Source organism: Pseudophryne corroboree, chromosome 1 (genome assembly GCF_028390025.1).
Source record: "Pseudophryne corroboree isolate aPseCor3 chromosome 1, aPseCor3.hap2, whole genome shotgun sequence".
NCBI classification, from domain to species: Eukaryota; Metazoa; Chordata; class Amphibia; order Anura; family Myobatrachidae; genus Pseudophryne; species Pseudophryne corroboree.
Genome location: NC_086444.1, coordinates 1,049,087,421 through 1,049,108,068, shown reverse-complemented (window position 1 = coordinate 1,049,108,068; position 20,648 = coordinate 1,049,087,421).

Below are 20,648 nucleotides of genomic sequence, written 5' to 3'. Positions count from 1 at the left end.
GTGAATTATTCCACCTTATACTGGCTATGGCTCTCTTTTCCAACACTCTCTCATCTGGAAAAGCCTGGGGCCAATTTATCCAGTGACGTGTAGCAGGCAGAGTACAGACAGCAGAAGTGGGTTCTCTCTTCCTTCATTTATCATCTTCATTGTTCAAGGTCGTACTATCCTGAAAGTAGCCCGATCTTCAACCTCGGAAGCTGATAGGATAGACCTGGCTAGTACTTTGAGGGGAGACCCCTTAGGAATACCAGGCACTGTGGATATCATTAAGATGATCACCTACACTTTCACCTGATAACACTGGTGGAGCAGCACTATGTTGCTCACTCTCACTATTTCAATCTATATATTTTCACCTTTCTATCTCTTATTGAGAAACTAAGATAGAGATTTCAATAATTTTGGACCACATCGGTCGATATTTTAAAGGAACAGAACAAATGTTATGTTTTAGATTACTCATCATCACATTACCTACTGTATATTGTTTTGATTGATTGTCATTTTCAAATAAGAGTGCTCCCAAAAAGGAATTCTTTTGTCTTCTCTTTCTCTATACATGTGTCGAGAAACCTTGCACCGGCCCTGCTCACACCAGAAATACACCCGAAGAGAGTGGCTGAATGGCCTAATTAGATATGATACCAAATACTTTTATTAAAAGGATACATGATAAAATTTCATACTGTATGTTCACATGAATATTGTAAAAAATTAATTGAGATACATCATATGTGAACATAAGAAATGTTATCATGTATCTTTTTAATAAAAGTATTTGGTTTCATATCTAATTAGGCCATTCAGCCACTCTTTTCGGGTGTATTTCTGGTGTGAGGGTATACTTACAGGTGACATCGTATGTAAGAACACACACCATGGAGGAATATTCATTGAATATATATGAGGATGAAAAATAAAATTCAAGCAGGGGCTTTCTCCAAATTGCTGCTGGTGATCAGAGCGCAAGTTTAAAGACAATTTTTTTTTTGTGTGTGTGTATATATATATATATATATATATATATATATATATATATATATATATACACACATAAAAAAAAATAATAAAAAAAAAAAAAAATATATATATATATATATATATATACCATTTAAAAAAAGAAGAAGAAGAACTTTGCTGGCCCCTATTGAACATTTATGGACCCGGTTGACATTTCTTTGTATGCAGCCTTTGAGCCAGGCCTTATCTCTCAATATTGATTCCTAACCTTATTAATGTTCAAAATGTTCTAATTTTTTATGGTGATAATTTATGTGTGTTATACATATGTATATCTATTAGTCATTATGAGGAGAGAGCACATTCTGCTTCTGTCAGTGTACTCATTAATAATTGAGGTTTTATTTTAAACTCTAAGGTTCTTTCTTAGCATACAAGTGTCATCATGTTCTTGATTGCTATTACAGCTAAAGGCGCATAAAAGGCACCCTCCTATTGAGAACACCACGAATGAATGTCACTGACTTCAATTTTGTCTTTCATCAAAAATCTTAATGTTGCTCTAATGGCTTATGCAAAACTGTGTCCTTTGATGTTAGGAAAAAAAGTAAGTTGATTGTCTTTTAAGATTCAATTTTGCTGTAATAGTTGGAAATCACTGGTTTTACATTGGCAAGAAACAAAAAGTTTATTTTAAATCACAGTACTGTTATTAGTATTGCAAATTAAACATTATTTAGCAATGCAAAGTACACGTTGCTGAGGCCAACACTTACTTTTGTAGGAGTTATCTCCGTCTGGTATTTGTCATCCATATACTGTACCACCAGTGTAGCTTGTCTTACACTCCTGTAACAGAGTAATGGGCCCTACACACATGGCAATGTGCCGCTGAGGTGCCCGACGGCCGATACGGTCGACGGGCGACCCGGCGGCTGGGGGGAGGTGATGTGGGGAGTGAAGTTTCTTCACTTCCCCCGTCACCCAGCTCCTTAGCAATGCAAGCTAATATGGACGAGATTGTCCATATTGGCTTCAGGGCCGGTGCAAGAACTCTCTGCACCCTAGGCAAATCTGTAGCCTAGCGCCCCCTAACCTGCAACCCCGACCACCACCACCTTCCGGGGGGGGGGGGGCGATGCATGTGGCCACCAGGTGGGCTGGGGTGAATTGCATCATTATACATACACTGAGAAAAGGGGCAACTCTCAAGGACTTTTAAAGTGATAAAATATATTGTAAACCATTTACAACAACAATATTCCTTCACTTTAAAAGCCCTTGAGTGCCGTCTATTCTTTATATACCGTACAATACTATAAATACGGCCTGGTGTGGGTATTTAAATAGGGCTGGTTACGTCAGAATACCGACAGCAGCATCCTAACCACCATAATACCAACATTTTAAATGAAATTAATTAACCTTACCCTAACCCTTTCTCCCCGCAGCCTAACTCTAACCATCCCATCATACTAACATTCATATATATATTTATGTGCGTATACATAAATATATACGCACATACATAAATTTATATGCTCCTTGATGTGTTCCAACCCACCATCCGTAAGTTCATTACTAACCCGCATACAGACACATCCTTCGTTTTTTGCTAGATGAATTCAGTGGTGCCCTCCAGTGACTGGCGCCCCTAGGCAGCCGCCTAAAGGTGCCTAATGATAGAGCCGGCTCTGATTGGCTTGCATGTTTAAATGAGCCGGCACCAATGATGAATGAGCACGGGGCCGCGCATCGTTCATCATTGGTGCCTACACACTGAAAGATATGAACGATATCTCGTTCATTAATTAACGAGATCGTTCATATCTTTCAGTAGTATCGGCTAGTGTGTATGGCCTATAAGATAAAAGACATCTATCATGAAATTAAGAAACACAGAGTTGTATATATACACATGGTCATTAGTATTTGCAGTCGATACGTTTTAAACTTTTTATTCATTTTTGAAAACATAAAAATATAATTTTTATGATATGTCCTTCACCCACCCTTTAGTTTTGAGCTTTTTAATGGTCAATTGGGCCAAACTAATTACAAGCGATGTGCTGCACATAGCGCTAGGGAACAGAACATTGTGTTACCAAAATCAGCAATTTTGCCTTACACCCATAGAGTTGCGAAAGGACATTGACAATGTAGCAGCAATATTGGACATTGCAGCAATGTTAGGGGGCACATCATCTGCAGTAAAATTGAATTCACCGCAATTCCCGGTAATGGCCAATCTATGTGGCGCTTGTATGTTCTCTTATGTTTGCCTGAGTTTCCTTTGTGGTGCTCCAGTTTCCTCCCACAATCAAAAACTATACTGGAAGGTTAATTGGCTGCTGTTGCTAGCACCCTTTTGCACCATGCACATGCGTGCAGATGGACAGTCTGCGCGTGTACATTATACTTTCACCCAGCACCAATGCCTGGAAGTCTTCACTGAAGCCGGGAAGGCTGCGCTGGGTCTCCTTTGCCAGCAGCATATCGCCATCCATAGGGCCAATGACAAACAATGGTGAGTTAAGCATATTGCAGTTTGTTAAATATTGAAAGAAGGACATATCCCCTTTAGCAAGGGCTCATTGTTAAATGGAGTCCTAACTAATGTACCGTGAGGCAAATCATTTCCCTTGAATAGATGTTATTAAAATAAGTTATTAATTCCGTTCCATAACTGAAAAATGAAGTACAGTTATAGTTTACAGAATAATTATATAAAAAAAAAATAATAATAATAATGTGTTTATAAATATTGCTCATACATGTAGCCTGTGCAATCAGCCGGCAAGATAAATACATGGAATTAAAGTGCTTTGCAGAATTACTGTATTCAGCACCTTGAAAAACCGTTCCTGTATTGTTTATACTGATATATTCTAAAATTAGACTACTTTCACCTCAGCAGATTACTAATATCATTTTGCATACCATAGCCGAAAAAATTGTCCAGCAGGCAAATTTTTCAAATTGGTTTAAGCATTGAGTGTCATGGCATTGCAGATTCTCATATATATTATATAATCACATGTTGTGATTAATAATCCTTTGAAAGTTCCCTACAAATATTTTTTTTTACTGTTAATGCATTCAAAGATTTGAAGTGCAGAGTTCACAGTAAATTGCCAATTTAGCATTCTATATTATGCATTATATATTTGTTTTAAGGATAAATTAGTTTAGTAGTACTTTATTTTTTTATTTTACTTTGTTCTTTCTTTGTTTAAATTTTATTTGCAATTTGTGTTTTTTCAAATCAAAATGATATAAAAAAAAAACATACAGAATGTATAATGGGTTGCGGTGACATTGTCTGCGGTCAGGATACCGACGCCGGAATCCCGACCACTGCCAATGCTGACAGCTGGAATCCCGGCTAACAGGGCCTATTCCCACTTGTGGGTGTCCACCGAGCATGCAGCATGGTGAGCGCAGCGAGCCCGCAAGGGGCTTTGTTGCATTCGCTTCCTTGCCAGCATTCTGGCAGCCGGGATCTCTGCCGCCGGAATACCTTACCCAATGCGTAATAATCACAGAGCAGGTGCAAAAAAGAAACATGGGACACTTGGGAGGTATGGATAAAGTACTAACCAATCAGCTTCTAAAGTATCTGTCATCTAGCTGTGGGCTAGATGCATCATCGCTTGGAAAGTGATAAAATAGAGAATGAAAAAGTACCAGCTAATCAGCTCCTAACTTCCATGTCACAGGCTGTGTTTGGAAAATGGCAGTTTGGAGCTGATTGGCTGGTACTTTTTCACTCTCCATTTTATCACTTTCCAAGCGATGATGCATCTAGCCCTGTGTTTGAAAAATGACAGAAACGTATTGGTTCTTCTTATCCAAGCTTTGACACATCTTCCCCAATATTTAATTTCAGGCTTAAACAACAAATATGCACATGAATCGTACTCACAGTATTAAATTGTTGTCATTTCTCTGACGTCCTAGTGGATGCTGGGAACTCCGTAAGGACCATGGGGAATAGCGGCTCCGCAGGAGACTGGGCACAAAAGTAAAAGCTTTAGGACTACCTGGTGTGCACTGGCTCCTCCCCCTATGACCCTCCTCCAAGCCTCAGTTAGATTTTTGTGCCCGGCCGAGAAGGGTGCACACTAGGGGCTCTCCTGAGCTTCTTAGTGAAAAGTTTAGTTTTAGGTTTTTTATTTTCAGTGAGACCTGCTGGCAACAGGCTCACTGCATCGAGGGACTAAGGGGAGAAGAAGCGAACTCACCTGCGTGCAGAGTGGATCGGGCTTCTTAGGCTACTGGACACCATTAGCTCCAGAGGGACCGATCACAGGCCCAGCCTCGGAGCTCGGTCCCGGAGCCGCGCCGCCGGCCCCCTTACAGAGCCAGAAGCAAGAAAAGGTCCGGAAAAATCGGCGGCAGAAGACATCAGTCTTCAACAAGGTAGCGCACAGCACTGCAGCTGTGCGCCATTGTTACTCAGGCACACTTCACACTCCGGTCACTGAGGGTGCAGAAAAGGGTAAAAAAGAGAGGGGGGGCACTAATTTGGCGCAGTTTTATATTAACAGCAGCTATAAAGGAAAAGCACACTTGATAGTGGTATTCCTGTATATATATACCGCTCTGGTGTGTGCTGGCATACTCTCCCTCTGTCTCCCCAAAGGGCTAGTGGGGTCCTGTCCTCTATCAGAGCATTCCCTGTGTGTGTGCGGTGTGTCGGTACGATTGTGTTGACATGTTTGAGGAGGAAAATGAGATGGAAGCGGAGCAATTGCCTATTATACAGTTGTCACCCCCTAGGGAGTCGACACCTGAGTAGATGAGCTTGTGGAAGGAATTGCGTGACAGTGTCAGCTCCTTACGACAGACAGTTGACGACATGAGACAGCCGGCTAATCAGCTTGTGCCTGTCCAGGGGTCTCAAACGCCATCAGGGGCTTTAAAACGCCCGTTACCTCAAATGGCAGACACAGACACGGATACTGACTCCAGTGTCGATGATGAGGAGACAAACGTGACTTCCACTAGGGCCACACGTTACATGATTAAAGCAATGAAAAATGTATTGCATATATCTGATAATACAAGTACCACTAAGAAGGGTATTATGTTTGGTGAGAAAAAACTGCCTGTAGTTTTTCCTGTATCCGAGGAATTAAATGAAGTGTGTGATGAGGCGTGGGTTTCCCCCAATAAAAAACTGATAATTCCTAAAAGGTTATTGGCATCGTACCCTTTCCCGCCAGAGGATAGGGCACGTTGGGAAACACCCCCTAGCGTGGATAAAGCACTCACACGCTTGTCTAAACAGGTAGCACTACCCTCTCCTGATACGGCCGCCCTAAAGGAACCTGCCGATAGAAAGCTGGAGAATATCCTAAAATGTATATACTCTCACACGGGTGTTATACTGCGACCAGCAATAGCCTCAGCCTGGATGTGCAGTGCGGGCCTGGCGTGGTCGGATTCCCTGACTGAAAATATTGATACCCTTGATAGGGACAGTATATTATTGACTATAGAGCATTTAAAGGATGCATTTCTATATATGCGTGATGCACAGAGGGATATTTGCCGACTGGCATCAAGAGTTAGCGCGCTGTCCATTTCTGCAAGAAGAGGTTTATGGACGCGGCAGTGGTCAGGTGATGCGGATTCTAAAAGGCACATGGAAGTATTGCCTTATAAGGTGGAGGAGTTATTTGGGGTAGGTCTATCAGACCTGGTAGCCACGGCAACTGCTGGAAAATCCACATTTTTACCCCAGGTAGCTTCTCAACCTAAGAAGACGCCATATTATCAGGCGCAGTCCTTTCGGCCCCATAAGGGCAAGCGGGCAAAAGGCGCCTCATTTCTGCCCCGTGGCAGAGGGAGAGGAAAAAGGCTGCAACAAACAGCCAGTTCCCAGGAACAAAAGCCCTCTCCCGCCTCCGCAAAGTCCTCAGCATGACGCTGGGGCTTTACAAGCGGACTCAGGCACGGTGGGGGCCCGTCTGGAATTCGAGACGTCTCCCCCTCGCCGTTTTCTAAAGTCTGCTTTACCGACGTCTCCCTCAGACAGGGAGGCAGTATTGGAAGCCATTCACAAGCTGTATTCCCAGCAGGTGATAATCAAGGTACCCCTCCTACAACAGGGAAAGGGGTACTATTCCACACTATTTGTGGTACCGAAGCCGGACGGCTCGGTGAGACCAATTTTAAACCTGAAATCCTTGAACACTTACATACAAAGGTTCAAATTCAAGATGGAGTCACTCAGAGCAGTGATTGCAAACCTGGAAGAAGGGGACTATATGGTGTCTCTGGACATCAAAGATGCTTACCTACACGTCCCAATTTACCCTTCTCACCAAGGGTAACTCAGGTTTGTGGTACAGAACTGTCACTATCAGTTTCAGACGCTGCCGTTTGGATTGTCCACGGCACCCCGGGTCTTTACCAAGGTAATGGCCGAAATGATGATACTCCTTCGAAGGAAGGGAGTTTTAGTTATCCCTTACTTGGACGATCTCCTGATAAGGGCAAGATCCAGGGAACAGTTGGAAGTCGGGGTAGCACTATCTCAGATAGTGCTGCGCCAGCACGGTTGGATTCTCAATATTCCAAAATCGCAGCTGATCCCGACGACACGACTTCTATTCCTAGGGATGATCCTGGACACAGTCCAGAAAAAGGTGTTTCTCCCAGAGGAGAAAGCCAGGGAGTTATCCGAACTAGTCAGAAAGCTCCTAAAACCAGGCCAAGTCTCAGTGCATCAATGCACAAGGGTTCTGGGAAAAATGGTGGCTTCTTACGAAGCAATCCCATTCGGCAGATTCCACGCAAGAACCTTCCAGTGGGATCTGCTAGACAAATGGTCCGGGTCGCATCTTCAGATGCATCAGCGGATAATCTTGTCTCCAAGGACAAGAGTGTCTCTCCTGTTGTGGTTGCAGAGTGCTCATCTTCTAGAGGGCCGCAGATTCGGCATTCAGGACTGGGTCCTGGTGACCACGGATGCCAGCCTGAGAGGCTGGGGAGCAGTCACACAGGGAAGAAATTTCCAGGGCTTGTGGTCAAGCCTGGAGACATCACTTCACATAAATATCCTGGAGCTAAGAGCCATCTACAATGCTCTGAGCCTAGCAAGACCTCTGCTTCAAGGTCAGCCGGTGCTGATCCAGTCGGACAACATCACGGCAGTCGCCCACGTAAACAGACAGGGCGGCACAAGAAGCAGGAGGGCAATGACAGAAGTTGCAAGGATTCTTCGCTGGGCAGAAAATCATGTGATAGCACTGTCAGCAGTGTTCATTCCGGGAGTGGACAACTGGGAAGCAGACTTCCTCAGCAGACACGACCTCCACCCGGGGGAGTGGGGACTTCACCCAGAAGTCTTCCACATGATTGTGAACCGTTGGGAAAAACCAAAGGTGGACATGATGGCGTCCCGCCTCAACAAAAAACTAGACAGGTATTGCGCCAGGTCGAGGGACCCTCAGGCAATAGCTGTGGACGCTCTGGTAACACCATGGGTGTACCAGTCAGTGTATGTGTTCCCTCCTCTGCCTCTCATACCCAAGGTACTGAGGATCATAAGAAGGAGAGGAGTAAGGACTATACTCGTGGCTCCGGATTGGCCAAGAAGGACTTGGTACCCGGAACTTCAAGAGATGCTCACAGAGGACCCGTGGCCTCTACCTCTAAGAAAGGACCTGCTCCAGCAGGGACCCTGTCTGTTCCAAGACTTACCGCGGCTGCGTTTGACGGCAGGGCGGTTGAACGCCGGATCCTGAAGGAAAAAGGCATTCCGGATGAAGTCATCCCTACCCTGATCAAAGCCAGGAAGGATGTAACCGTACAACATTATCACCGTATTTGGCGTAAATATGTTGCGTGGTGCGAGGCCAGGAAGGCCCCTACAGAGGAATTTCAACTGGGTCGTTTCCTGCATTTCCTGCAAACAGGAATGTCTATGGGCCTAAAATTAGGGTCCATTAAGGTTCAAATTTCGGCCCTGTCGATTTTCTTCCAAAAAGAACTGGCTTCAGTTCCTGAAGTACAGACGTTTGTCAAGGGGGTACTGCATATACAACCTCCTTTTGTGCCTCCAGTGGCACCTTGGGATCTCAATGTAGTTTTGGGATTCCTAAAATCACATTGGTTTGAACCACTTTCCACTGTGGACTTAAAATATCTCACATGGAAGGTGGTAATGCTGTTAGCCCTGGCTTCAGCCAGGCGTGTCTCAGAATTGGCGGCTTTATCCTATAAAAGCCCTTACCTAATTTTTCATACGGACAGGGCAGAATTGAGGACTCGTCCTCAATTTCTCCCTAAGGTGGTTTCAGCATTTCACTTGAACCAGCCTATTGTGGTGCCTGCGGCTACTAGGGACTTGGAGGACTCCAAGTTGCTGGACGTAGTCAGGGCCCTGAAAATATATGTTTCCAGGACGGCTGGAGTCAGAAAATCTGACTCGCTGTTTATCCTGTATGCACCCAACAAGCTGGGTGCTCCTGCTTCTAAGCAGACTATTGCTCGTTGGATTTGTAGTACAATTCAGCTTGCACATTCTGTGGCAGGCCTGCCACAGCCAAAATCTGTAAAAGCCCATTCCACAAGGAAAGTGGGCTCATCTTGGGCGGCTGCCCGAGGGGTCTCGGCTTTACAACTTTGCCGAGCAGCTACTTGGTCAGGGGCAAACACGTTTGCTAAATTCTACAAATTTGATACCCTGGCTGAGGAGGACCTGGAGTTCTCTCATTCGGTGCTGCAGAGTCATCCGCACTCTCCCGCCCGTTTGGGAGCTTTGGTATAATCCCCATGGTCCTTATGGAGTTCCCAGCATCCACTAGGACGTCAGAGAAAATAAGAATTTACTTACCGATAATTCTATTTCTCGTAGTCCGTAGTGGATGCTGGGCGCCCATCCCAAGTGCGGATTGTCTGCAATACTTGTACATAGTTATTGTTACAAAAATTGGGTTATTATTGTTGTGAGCCATCTTTTCAGAGGCTCCTCTGTTATCATGCTGTTAACTGGGTTCAGATCACAGGTTGTACAGTGTGATTGGTGTGGCTGGTATGAGTCTTACCCGGGATTCAATATCCTTCCTTATTGTGTACGCTCGTCCGGGCACAGTATCCTAACTGAGGCTTGGAGGAGGGTCATAGGGGGAGGAGCCAGTGCACACCAGGTAGTCCTAAAGCTTTTACTTTTGTGCCCAGTCTCCTGCGGAGCCGCTATTCCCCATGGTCCTTACGGAGTTCCCAGCATCCACTACGGACTACGAGAAATAGAATTATCGGTAAGTAAATTCTTATTTTTCTTTCCATTCATATTTTTTTCCATTTATTCTGAAATAGCAGGTGGGTAGCTCTTAAACAGAAGCACAAACAATAAACATATCTTGAACATAAATATTTTTTAATGTTAATATACTCAGATATTATTTTTTTTAAAGCGTTAAATACAATATATAAATAATTTTCTTCTTCAATAAAGATGTAATATTTGTGTCTGAATATATGAAGATAATTAAAGAAAGAATATAGGAAGCATCTTACATTTATTTTCAACCCTTACTATTTTTTATTGAGAACTTACTATTTTTTATTGAGAACTATTAGCATTTATGTATTTGCTTCTAAAAATTAGGAGAGAGCTACGAACGAGTGAACTTACATGCTTCAATAATCCGAATCAGTATTTGGGAGTTAGAGTCCAGCTGTTGATGAAACTATTCAACTGGACATAAACCCGCTGTATGGTCCCGAAACACAACTCGAAAAATCAAATTGTAATTGTCCATACATTTCCATACTGAATACATACTTCTGCATATATAATCTAATATTAAAAGCTCTGAGCCAGGAAATCTAAAGGGCAGCTGCTCATTTTCATGGAATATAACAGGTGCACAGTGCTCTCAAACTGTACATAACTTTTAAAATTGTGGTCCATATACCCATAAGAACTATATTCTTAATGCAATGACAAATAAAAACATTAAGCCTAAATATTTCATTAAATTAATATTCATTTCAGTAAAATGCACATAACTTTCCCCATTTTTTAATTGTTATTTATTTTTTAAATAAAAACCTGTCTCACAGTCCTAACCTTAACCTGACAGTCAGAAAGCTGTCTGATTTCCCATGTGCCATCAAAGTGAAGCATCGATCCTCATTTTCACATTCTGATCCATTCATCCAACAACTAGAGCTATTATTTTCTTAAAGGACTGTTCGATAAAGATTTTAGATTTAATACTAGGATTGGTTTATACATCTATGAACAAACCCACTTTCATGGTTTCACTGAAATTGCTGTTTGATGGATTAATCTTATCAACAAATTTTACATATTTATGGAACTTTTTTTTTTTTTTGCTTCATGTTGATAAAGGTACAGTGACTTTTAATGTTTTATTTTTAGGGAAAACAAGTTTGTTTTTTTAAGTTATAATTTACTGTACTTAATGGTTAATTTCACCTCATTAGACTAATCCCCTAAAATAGGAGTTCAGGTTGCACTGGATTACAGAATTGGGTTTTCTATAATTTTTTTATGACCTTTTTTCGACCTTCATTTTTCAAGTTTTATTTTTCATTATTTGTATGTTTTTTAAGAAATATCACAGGTGTTCTGTGGCTATGTGACAGACCCTTTCCCTAAAATGTTTTCCCCCGTACCTTGTTCGTTGTACCTTGTTCAGAGATTTACTGTAGGATAGATTGATACTCAACAGTAATGTACTGACATCAATATCCAACAGGTTTCTTTTATTGAGCCACAACAAACTCTTTATTAAAGATGGTGATTAGTTATCTGGCAAAACTGTACAATCACAATAATAATAATGAATTAAAGAAGACAAGAAAAATCAAATTTGACTACAACTCACAATACACTGGAGCATTCAATAATTCAGTGGTTCAGTCAATCTAATAACAGATAGATGCATATTCCAAGAAAATAAGACAATAATGAGGAAAATGACGAAAATGGTTAAGAATACTGTTTCAATGGCAATCACTACTTTTCTAACTATCGCTGATAAGAATGTTCCAATCGTCACACATAGTATTGCAATGGAGGGGTGGTGTAATTGTTCTTGTTGCACAAGGGATGGAGATCCTACAGTGCTACAGTGGGCATAATAGCATTTGTGAAGCAATATTAAGTTGTTTTAGCAGAAAAGACCCAGTCCTATAGTATTGCAAAAAGAATGTTAATTGTGAAGGTATCTCAGAATCTCTAGCAATGCAACTTCTCTGTAGTAATTATTTCTTGAGCAAAAAACCCAGTATTTACTCTTTAAAGCAAATCAATGCCTCTCTCATATTCCTCCCACAAGTAATGTCTCTGTTGTGGTAACTGTGGGATTTTCTGTGGGATTTTCTATTAAGGGTCTGGTAGCACCCCTTCTCTCCATGGGGTAGTGATCAGTATGTGTGTCAAATGGACAATTGGGCCTAGCACTCACACGCTTGCAGTCTGCAACACAAGTACTGTTTACTCACTCTGAACCTCTCAGGTTATTCCGCTCTCTGACTGGAGCTGTCTCAGCAATTTTCAACTTGTCAAGATGGCCGTGGCGTCCGCGCCTCTGCATAGGCATGGCAGTGTCCAGATCCCTTCTGCGAATTCTCAAAGCTGCTCTCCCGGTTCTCTGCACTCACAGAACACCCAGCTGCTTTAGCTCTGCTCTTCTCTCCATTGCCCTGCGTGACCACCCAGTTTACTCTGATTCAGCTTCTCCTGCTCCGCTCCTCATAACACGTCCAGCTCCTTCAATGGCTTCTCTCAAACACCTTCCTCTTCTTCCCACAAGGCTCCACTTGCTCTCTCTCTCTCTCCCTGTCCAATCGGCTCTTGCCACCGTCCTTTTACCCATGCTGTACCAGCATAACACTCTTTTTTCCATTTTTAAAGGGGCACGCACAGTTTTCCGGAGTGCCACACAAATAGAAAGTGGCAGTCTTCCACCAAAATTGGGACATATGGGTGTCAGGCACTATCTCATTTGAATGCAACACAGACTAATAGCATACTGTAATTTGCTAATAAAAATTATATAAACAGGGAAGTTGCTGTGATATGAGAACAGGGTGATATACATAAATAGATGAGCAGAATTATAGCAAAGACTAATGTCTTTGTTTAATTAATAGAAAGAGTGGTAAATACATGTTATGTCAAAGCTCATGTATAGATGTTGGATAAATATTTTGAATATATACAAAATCCCAGTGTAATAAATGACAGTGACATACAGTAATGGATGATAAGTTGTCAAAGTCTTCAGAAGAAAGTGAACTAGAATGGCCCACATAGCAACTTTCAGAATAATAATAACTATAATTAATTGTATACGCATACATACTGCAGTTATCAGAAAGGAAAGCAACTTACAGTGTATAAAAAATTAAATTGAGCAAAAATGACAAGACAGTCAATGGGGTTTTATCAGACAAGCCATTTTTCTCAGCAGCACCAATATTCCCTATAGGATTTACTATCTAAAAGCCATGAACAGTTGTCAGCAAATAGCAAATGTCAAACCAGCTTCTGACAGGAATTCATATAATTAAATGGCAAAACTTGTTATCAACAGTAATGGAGTCTTAGAGAAATTACAACAATTTATTCTGGCATTCAAAGGGAAATATAAAAGTTGGAAAGGTTTAACAGAAGTTAATACATGAAGCTTAAAGCACCAAACATCTACAGAACAGAGAATTAATTTTCTCTGATCATGAAAAAAAAAATATTCACCAAAGATTGACGGGATGAGGTTACATTTTCAGAACTTTTGGACAATTACATCATATAATAGTACCAGATGAAATTGTAGATAGGATATTTTTTGGATGGTTAAGGTGTGAAATGATGTGATCAACTGATGAACACTTTAACCTCTTTAGGGGTCTATTTATCAAATAACACTGGCTTCAAATATATACTGCTGTTTCCACATGTTTAACCCGTTTTGCCCTGGGTGGGTAGTTTTCTACCTGGCACTTCAATATTTTTTTTCATTATATATATAAAAAACATTTCAACCAGATTTTTCTTAATTGAGACAAAATTAGCCACCCCTCAATAAATCTTGAAAAATGGGTAGAAAGCTACCCTCCTGGGCCAAAACCTGTCAAGGGCAGAAGTAAGTGTTGCTTGAATGTAATAATATAGAACACATTTACTTGTATACTGTAGCACACACATTTTCTGCAGCTCTTTATAGAGAATATGAGTCAATGAACCTACCAATAAATATTTGGATTGTGGGAGGAAACCACAGTACCCAGAGGAAACCCATGCTAGCACGTGGAGAATATATTTCCTCCACACAGAGCTGTGGTGGGAATTAAACCCAAGACCACAGTGCTGTGGGCAGTATTGCTAACCATTACACCATCCATGACCATATCTGATATCTCCTAGTTTCATCCATCCCCATACTATGGGGATGGGAAGTATCAAGATTCAAAAAAGTGTAGCTTTCTGGATCTTGCATGTGTGGGCTAAAACCGTTTTATGGGCTTTAGATCCTCTCCATGCATGGAATGTTTTTTTGTGTATAAGGGGGCAAATAATTTTAAATAAGAGATTCCACTCATTCTACCAAGGGTACCCCTATGGGCAGGGTCAGGTTTACAAGGCAGCAGAAGTTCCAAGCCAGTGGATCCCAGGAGCCCCACCTCTTAACTACCTGCGGTTTGTGCAGTCTCTTTTGTTTTAGGTATGGAGATGATGTAGGTGGAGCGGTCATCACTGTTCTGCATCAGGATAAGAGTTTTGTACAGATGTCTAGCTTTGTACAGATGTCTAGGCTCAATACACCACACAGCAGGAGATGCCTGGCAAGAGTGATCTGGTAGGTCCCATGCAACTCAGGAGTTTTTTTTGCCAAAAATGCATCTTAGACATAACGTGATGTGTCTAGGATGTACCTGGAGAATCTGCTTATTCATTTGATATTCGACACTTGTATATCTGTGTGCGATTGAGTCTCTATATGAAGCACAAAGGAACTTGACATAGAAAAAAGCAGCAGCGGCTATGACCTTTTTTAGGTAGGGGGGTTGCCACTACCTATGCCGGAGAGGGGTTCCATGTCCCAGATTCCGGATTACACCACCTGCGTAATGGAGCTGACAGGTGCCGGGACAGGTGCATGCGCACAAGCGCCAGCTTCAGTGTGCATGCACAAACCCCCAGGTTCGATGGACTGCATAGAAGCTTGCTAGGGCTAATGAGGCAGGGTGTGGCTTCCCACAGTAGTGTCTGTGACTGAAAGGTAGGACATCCAATATAACTTCATCTGGCTTCCCTGACACTGAGCTGGGGGGTGGTGGATTTTACCTGGGGTGGCTGCAGTAGGTAAAATCCACCACTGAAAAAAAAAACCACGGTCATTGCATCTTAACACTTTGTATGCACATTCAGAGACTCAGTTGCATATCAAATTAATCATCACAGTCTCCTGGCATGTTGTAGACACATTGTCGTGCCACTCAGATGTAATTTCAGCAAAAAAGGCTCCAGACACTAGCATAGTCTTATGGCGTGCCAAGATGGGCTGCCTGGCACGACTGCAGAGAAGATGTATGAGGATAAATCTGTATGTATGTATGTATGTGTGGGCGGGTCTGTGTGATGGGGAGATCAGTGTGGGGGTTAAAGCTGTGTAGTTAAGGGTGAGATCTGTGTGTGTGGATCTGTATGAAGGGGAGATCTATGGGGGGAGATCTTTGTATAGGGGAGATCTATGGTGGGGATCTGTGTATGAGGGGGGTTTGTTTAAGGGGGTAGAAACTGTGTGAGTGACATATTTACTGTATGTTTTGATATATACACTAATATTGGTCCTGGATCCAGTATCTTGCCTTGAACCTTGTGGGGCCTTAATATGGCTCTGCCCATGTATGTATTGGTCAGCATGAAAGAGTTGGTGCCCACCTACACCCAATATTGCACATGTGCAAGTGGGGTGTGCACATTTGATAGAGGGGTGCCCATCAACTGTGATCACCAGATAATGTTACCCAATGTTACTAGTGAGGGCACTAATGGGCATCATTATTTGAAAGAGCAAATCCTCCTCTTTTAAAGGCAGATGCCCCCTTATTACTGGAGGCCAGGTTGGTTTAGGTCTTAGCCCATCACTAGACTCCATTATATTTCTGTAGTGCAGAGAGTTAAAGTCTGGTGATTAAACTGATAACCAGACATTAGCTTTTATGGGGACAGAAAATGTAAAAGAGGGTTCTTGTATCTTTCAAATGAGGGTTCTCTCATCTTTCTAGGTTAGTGTTTGAGATCCCCCCACCCCCTTCCCTACTTTTCGTTCATTTTTCCCACAAATGTGATGACGGCCAGGAGTCTCCACCGATCATCAGGACTGGTGGAGTAAAGGTAAAAATCCTTTTTTTAAGCCCCCCACTGTGGAGGATGATGAGTGGACGAGTCAGGCTTGTCATTAGCAGCAAAGGTGATTAATAAATAGATTTTTGGGCTTTATGTTATCTATATTGCACTTCATATATCATCACTCCATCAAGCCAGTAGTGAAGTTGTGCTTGAACAAATATTAAAACTACAGTCAATTAAATAAGTTATTATCTGTTGGGGGTAAAATTGTTGCTACTGTATAATTTGTTTGCACAGTAAACATTTCTGTAATACACCAATTCAATCATAAACCAATAACAATATCATATGTAATTATAGCTCATCTCACCATTATACAATACAATAACAGGCATCTTGATAGGATACCAGTGATTTGAATTACAAAGTCTATACCCAAAGGAAGTATATAACTAGTTTCCTGACATTACAACTAAACTCTCTTTATTTCTTTGTTCTATCCTCTGGCTCTGAAAAAAATATCCAATGTTATATTCTGAAGCATATTTATTTCTAAATCAATGAACACAGTAATGTACTCTTTTCTAACAATTATTCGTGAGTTAATGGCCCAAGTGAGCTTTTACCTAACTTTAGTTCTATTGATTGTTCCTGTGCTTACTACTTTGTAAAATAAATACTGTAGGCAGGAAAAATATTTGCAGAGCCTGTATGGATCTTTATCCGATTTCTTGTCAGATCTCTACTGGTAAATGCAAAGAAATGTCAATGCAGTGAGTAAGTACACAGAACAGAAGAACAACAGAAGGACAATTGCAAATGAGCTCAGATGTGGAGCATACTAGCCTACCTAACCCTCTCCATGAGTGAGAAAATGCTCTGTTCCTGGACGTTCCTGGTAATGTATGATTGCCATCACCTGTGGTGAGCTAGTTAATTGATAAGAAAGGTGTCTCACCACAGGTGATGGCAATCATACATTACCAGGAAAGTCCAGGAACAGAGAATTTTCTCACTCATGGAGAGGGTCAGGTAGGCAAGTATGATGTGGATGGAGCAGCTATTGCTGCTGCTTACATGGAAGCAGCATCGATAGCTCTTATATAGGTCTAGTATGGTAATTCAGCATGCATTACTGATGCGAGTTGCATCCTAGGACAGAGCACTGGATCACCTGCGACACCACTTCTCTGTATGGCTGCAGCAGCCTACTTACTTCCTTATACTAACACGAGTATCCATCCTGTTTCTGCAATCATAAGATGTTCCTGTAAACAGTTCTATCATACGCATCCACCATCACCATCATTAGTATCAGGATTTGCACCAACTCCATCCTGGGTGCAAAAGCTCCCTCTGAAGCAGGTATCCGTCCGCTCACTACAATTGAGCACAGAAGTCAGAATGTATGAGCGTATACCTTGTCCGGCAAATACACTGTTGCGGCCTATGGTGCCTGCGCAGTAGGCAGATATTCGTGTGATCTGTACGTATTTCCACTTGCATTGAAACTAGAAACAAGCCCTTAATGTTTAGCCTTTTTTGAAAGTTTGCTAGCAAATGTTATATGTCCGAACGCCTCTTACTGGTATGTTGGTGCAAGAAATAGATATGTTACGCAAAACTGTGCATTAAGCAATGATTTGTTCCAATCTATATACTGGGGTGCATTTTGCACATTCTAGCTGCAGTTCCCTGTTAAGCACATTTCTAGGTATAGTAAAAATGTTCCAACACCCAAAAGGTACCTGTCTCCGCACGCTCATATTCATTTAGGACTTATTTAGGGCCTTTTTTAGGTTTGTTATCAAACCAAAAAAAGTAAGCAACTGGGAAAAATCACTGCAGGTGGGGCAGATGTAACATGTGCATCGATATTTAGATTTGGGTGGGTTATATTGTTTCTGTGCATGGTAAATACTGCCTAATTTCTACACTGCAATTTAAATTTCAGTTTGAACACGCCCCACCTAAATCTAACTCTCTCTACACACGTTACATCTGCCCCACTTGAAGGTCTGCCAAGAGAAATCCTGGGCCCCAGTACAACAACTTCCTGGGGCCTCATGCCCCCACTGGAGGGGGTGTGACCACAGCATGCTGAGGACATGGCCATTCCTCTCTGGTGACGTGTTTAGCACATCAGAAGCATCCACTCACATGAGCATGGCATACCTCCCAGCCAGGGCCATAGAGAGCCTGGCTGGGCCCTGGTACTTTTAAGGGGGGCATGGTCTAATCAAAGGAGGTGTGGCACTGGGCCTCCACTGGATCCCTCTATCAGACCTGGGTCCAGGTAATTTGTACCCTCTCCCCCTCTCTCTCGACACCACTGCCCACCTGCACTGCACATGCTTTTGCCCAGTTGCTTACTTTTTCGGTTTGCTAACAAACCTGAATAACCCCCTTAGTACAATGTTCCTGTAGCATCTCGGTGGGTTTCAGGTGAAAGTTTAAAGCAGCACTCACATTAAGTGCAAAGCATGTTGGGATACCCGCTGGGAAGTGTCAGCTTATGAAAAGTTGCAGCTTTGTAACTATATGTATATGAGAATGGAACATTCCCTTTATACTGAAAAGTGAAAGTAGACTGGACTTTGATGTTACATGTTTATTTCCACACCGGGGATTTTCTGGCGCATCAGCCAAACCTGCAAAAGTAGACTATATACGTAGATTGGTTATGTGCTTTCAGAAAGTAGGCGGACCTCTTCCAGTGCACTTAGCAAATAAGCAGGTACACTTGTGCACATAAAATAAGTATCAGCCTGTTCTGCAGGTATTTTGTGGTAAATGACACTTAAATGGTAGCGAGGCTAGAAGAGCATATTTTACTCTCTGTCTAAGGCCCTCCAATTCTCTTATGGTCTGTAATGGCTTTGTGAGCTGTTAGGAATGTTTTAAAACTGTTGCTTGTATGTAAGTTATCATGATCTTTTGTCTTATGCAAGGACCTGAACTATTATAGGGGTTTTACCTCTATGTATTATGTTATCTCGGCATTTGTGCTATATAAATATTGTCAAAAGCAGTACTTAGAGAGTCCATCCAGTAAGGTCTCTGGGTTCATTTCCAGATACTGCTGCTCATGCCGTTGTGGATGGGTTGGTTCTGATGCTATAACTTCAGTATAGGATTGGCAATTCTCTGACTTTGCACACCATTACGCTCATAGGCTCCAACCACAAGCTGCATCCCTAAGACCACTATGCATGCACAACGCTCCAATCCTTTATGCTGTCGATGTCATCAGGCTGTGGTCTGATACAAAGAAGATATACTGTTCTACCTTGCTTGACTGTTGCATATCCTCAAGTAATAAGCCATGGCTGACATGTCCACTGAACTATGGCTTCTGTTAGCAGTTTGACCATGTTTCCCGCTTTAACGTTGTCTTCTGGGCTACCATACTGACTCTTGTGTTCCGACTCCTAATATCCATTGACTACACTTCCTGCTTTATATTTGGCTGCTGCCCCACTAGCCAGACGGTGCGTGATTGGCTTCTGTTCCACAACTCCGCCTCCTGGACACTCCTGCTGTATATGAGAGGTTTATTTATGTTTCATTGGACCCTAACAGTGAATGTGTACCATATTTCGCAAGCAAAACATATGATCAAAAGATGGTGTAATGCATGTGATACAGATGCGTTAACTGTTTGTGTGCAGAGGAAACAAAAGGCCTGTTTACATATTATAACATAGCATTCCTAATGTTACTATTTGGCATTATTTACAAATTTTTATATTAAAAAAGAGAAAAACATTTTATTTTCTGCACCAGCCGCATACAGAAACAGAACAGCATTGCTGCTCTACTGATGTTAATCATACCTTTAAATATTGCATGAATTAATTCCAGCATGTAGCTAAAATGTCATTCTCATCAAAAATGACAATGTGATTGCCATGTGGGGAAACAAACTAAATCTAATTTATTGTTATATCTTCTTATTTATTACACATTTCATTTGGGAAGAAACAAACAAGGGGACGAGTCATTAATATATTAATATCAGAAAAATCATGAAATGTCAAGAATTGGCATACACTTAACATTTACTAAGATGTAAAGATGTTCATTAAAAATAAATAAAATTGTGTATCAGCTGCATTGCTTCATGAACCCAGTAGATGTACTTACCTGTTTATGAAAAATGTAAAAGTTGTAGTGCATTCGCCACCCAAATACTGTAGGTGATGTATTAAGACTTCAAAAGATTACTACCATACCCTCCAACTGTACCTTTTTAATAGGTACAGTACCTTTTTTTATGGTCTGTACTTATTTTTGGCTCTCCAAACTTCCATTGAAAGTATAGGAAAAGGGGTGTGGCCAC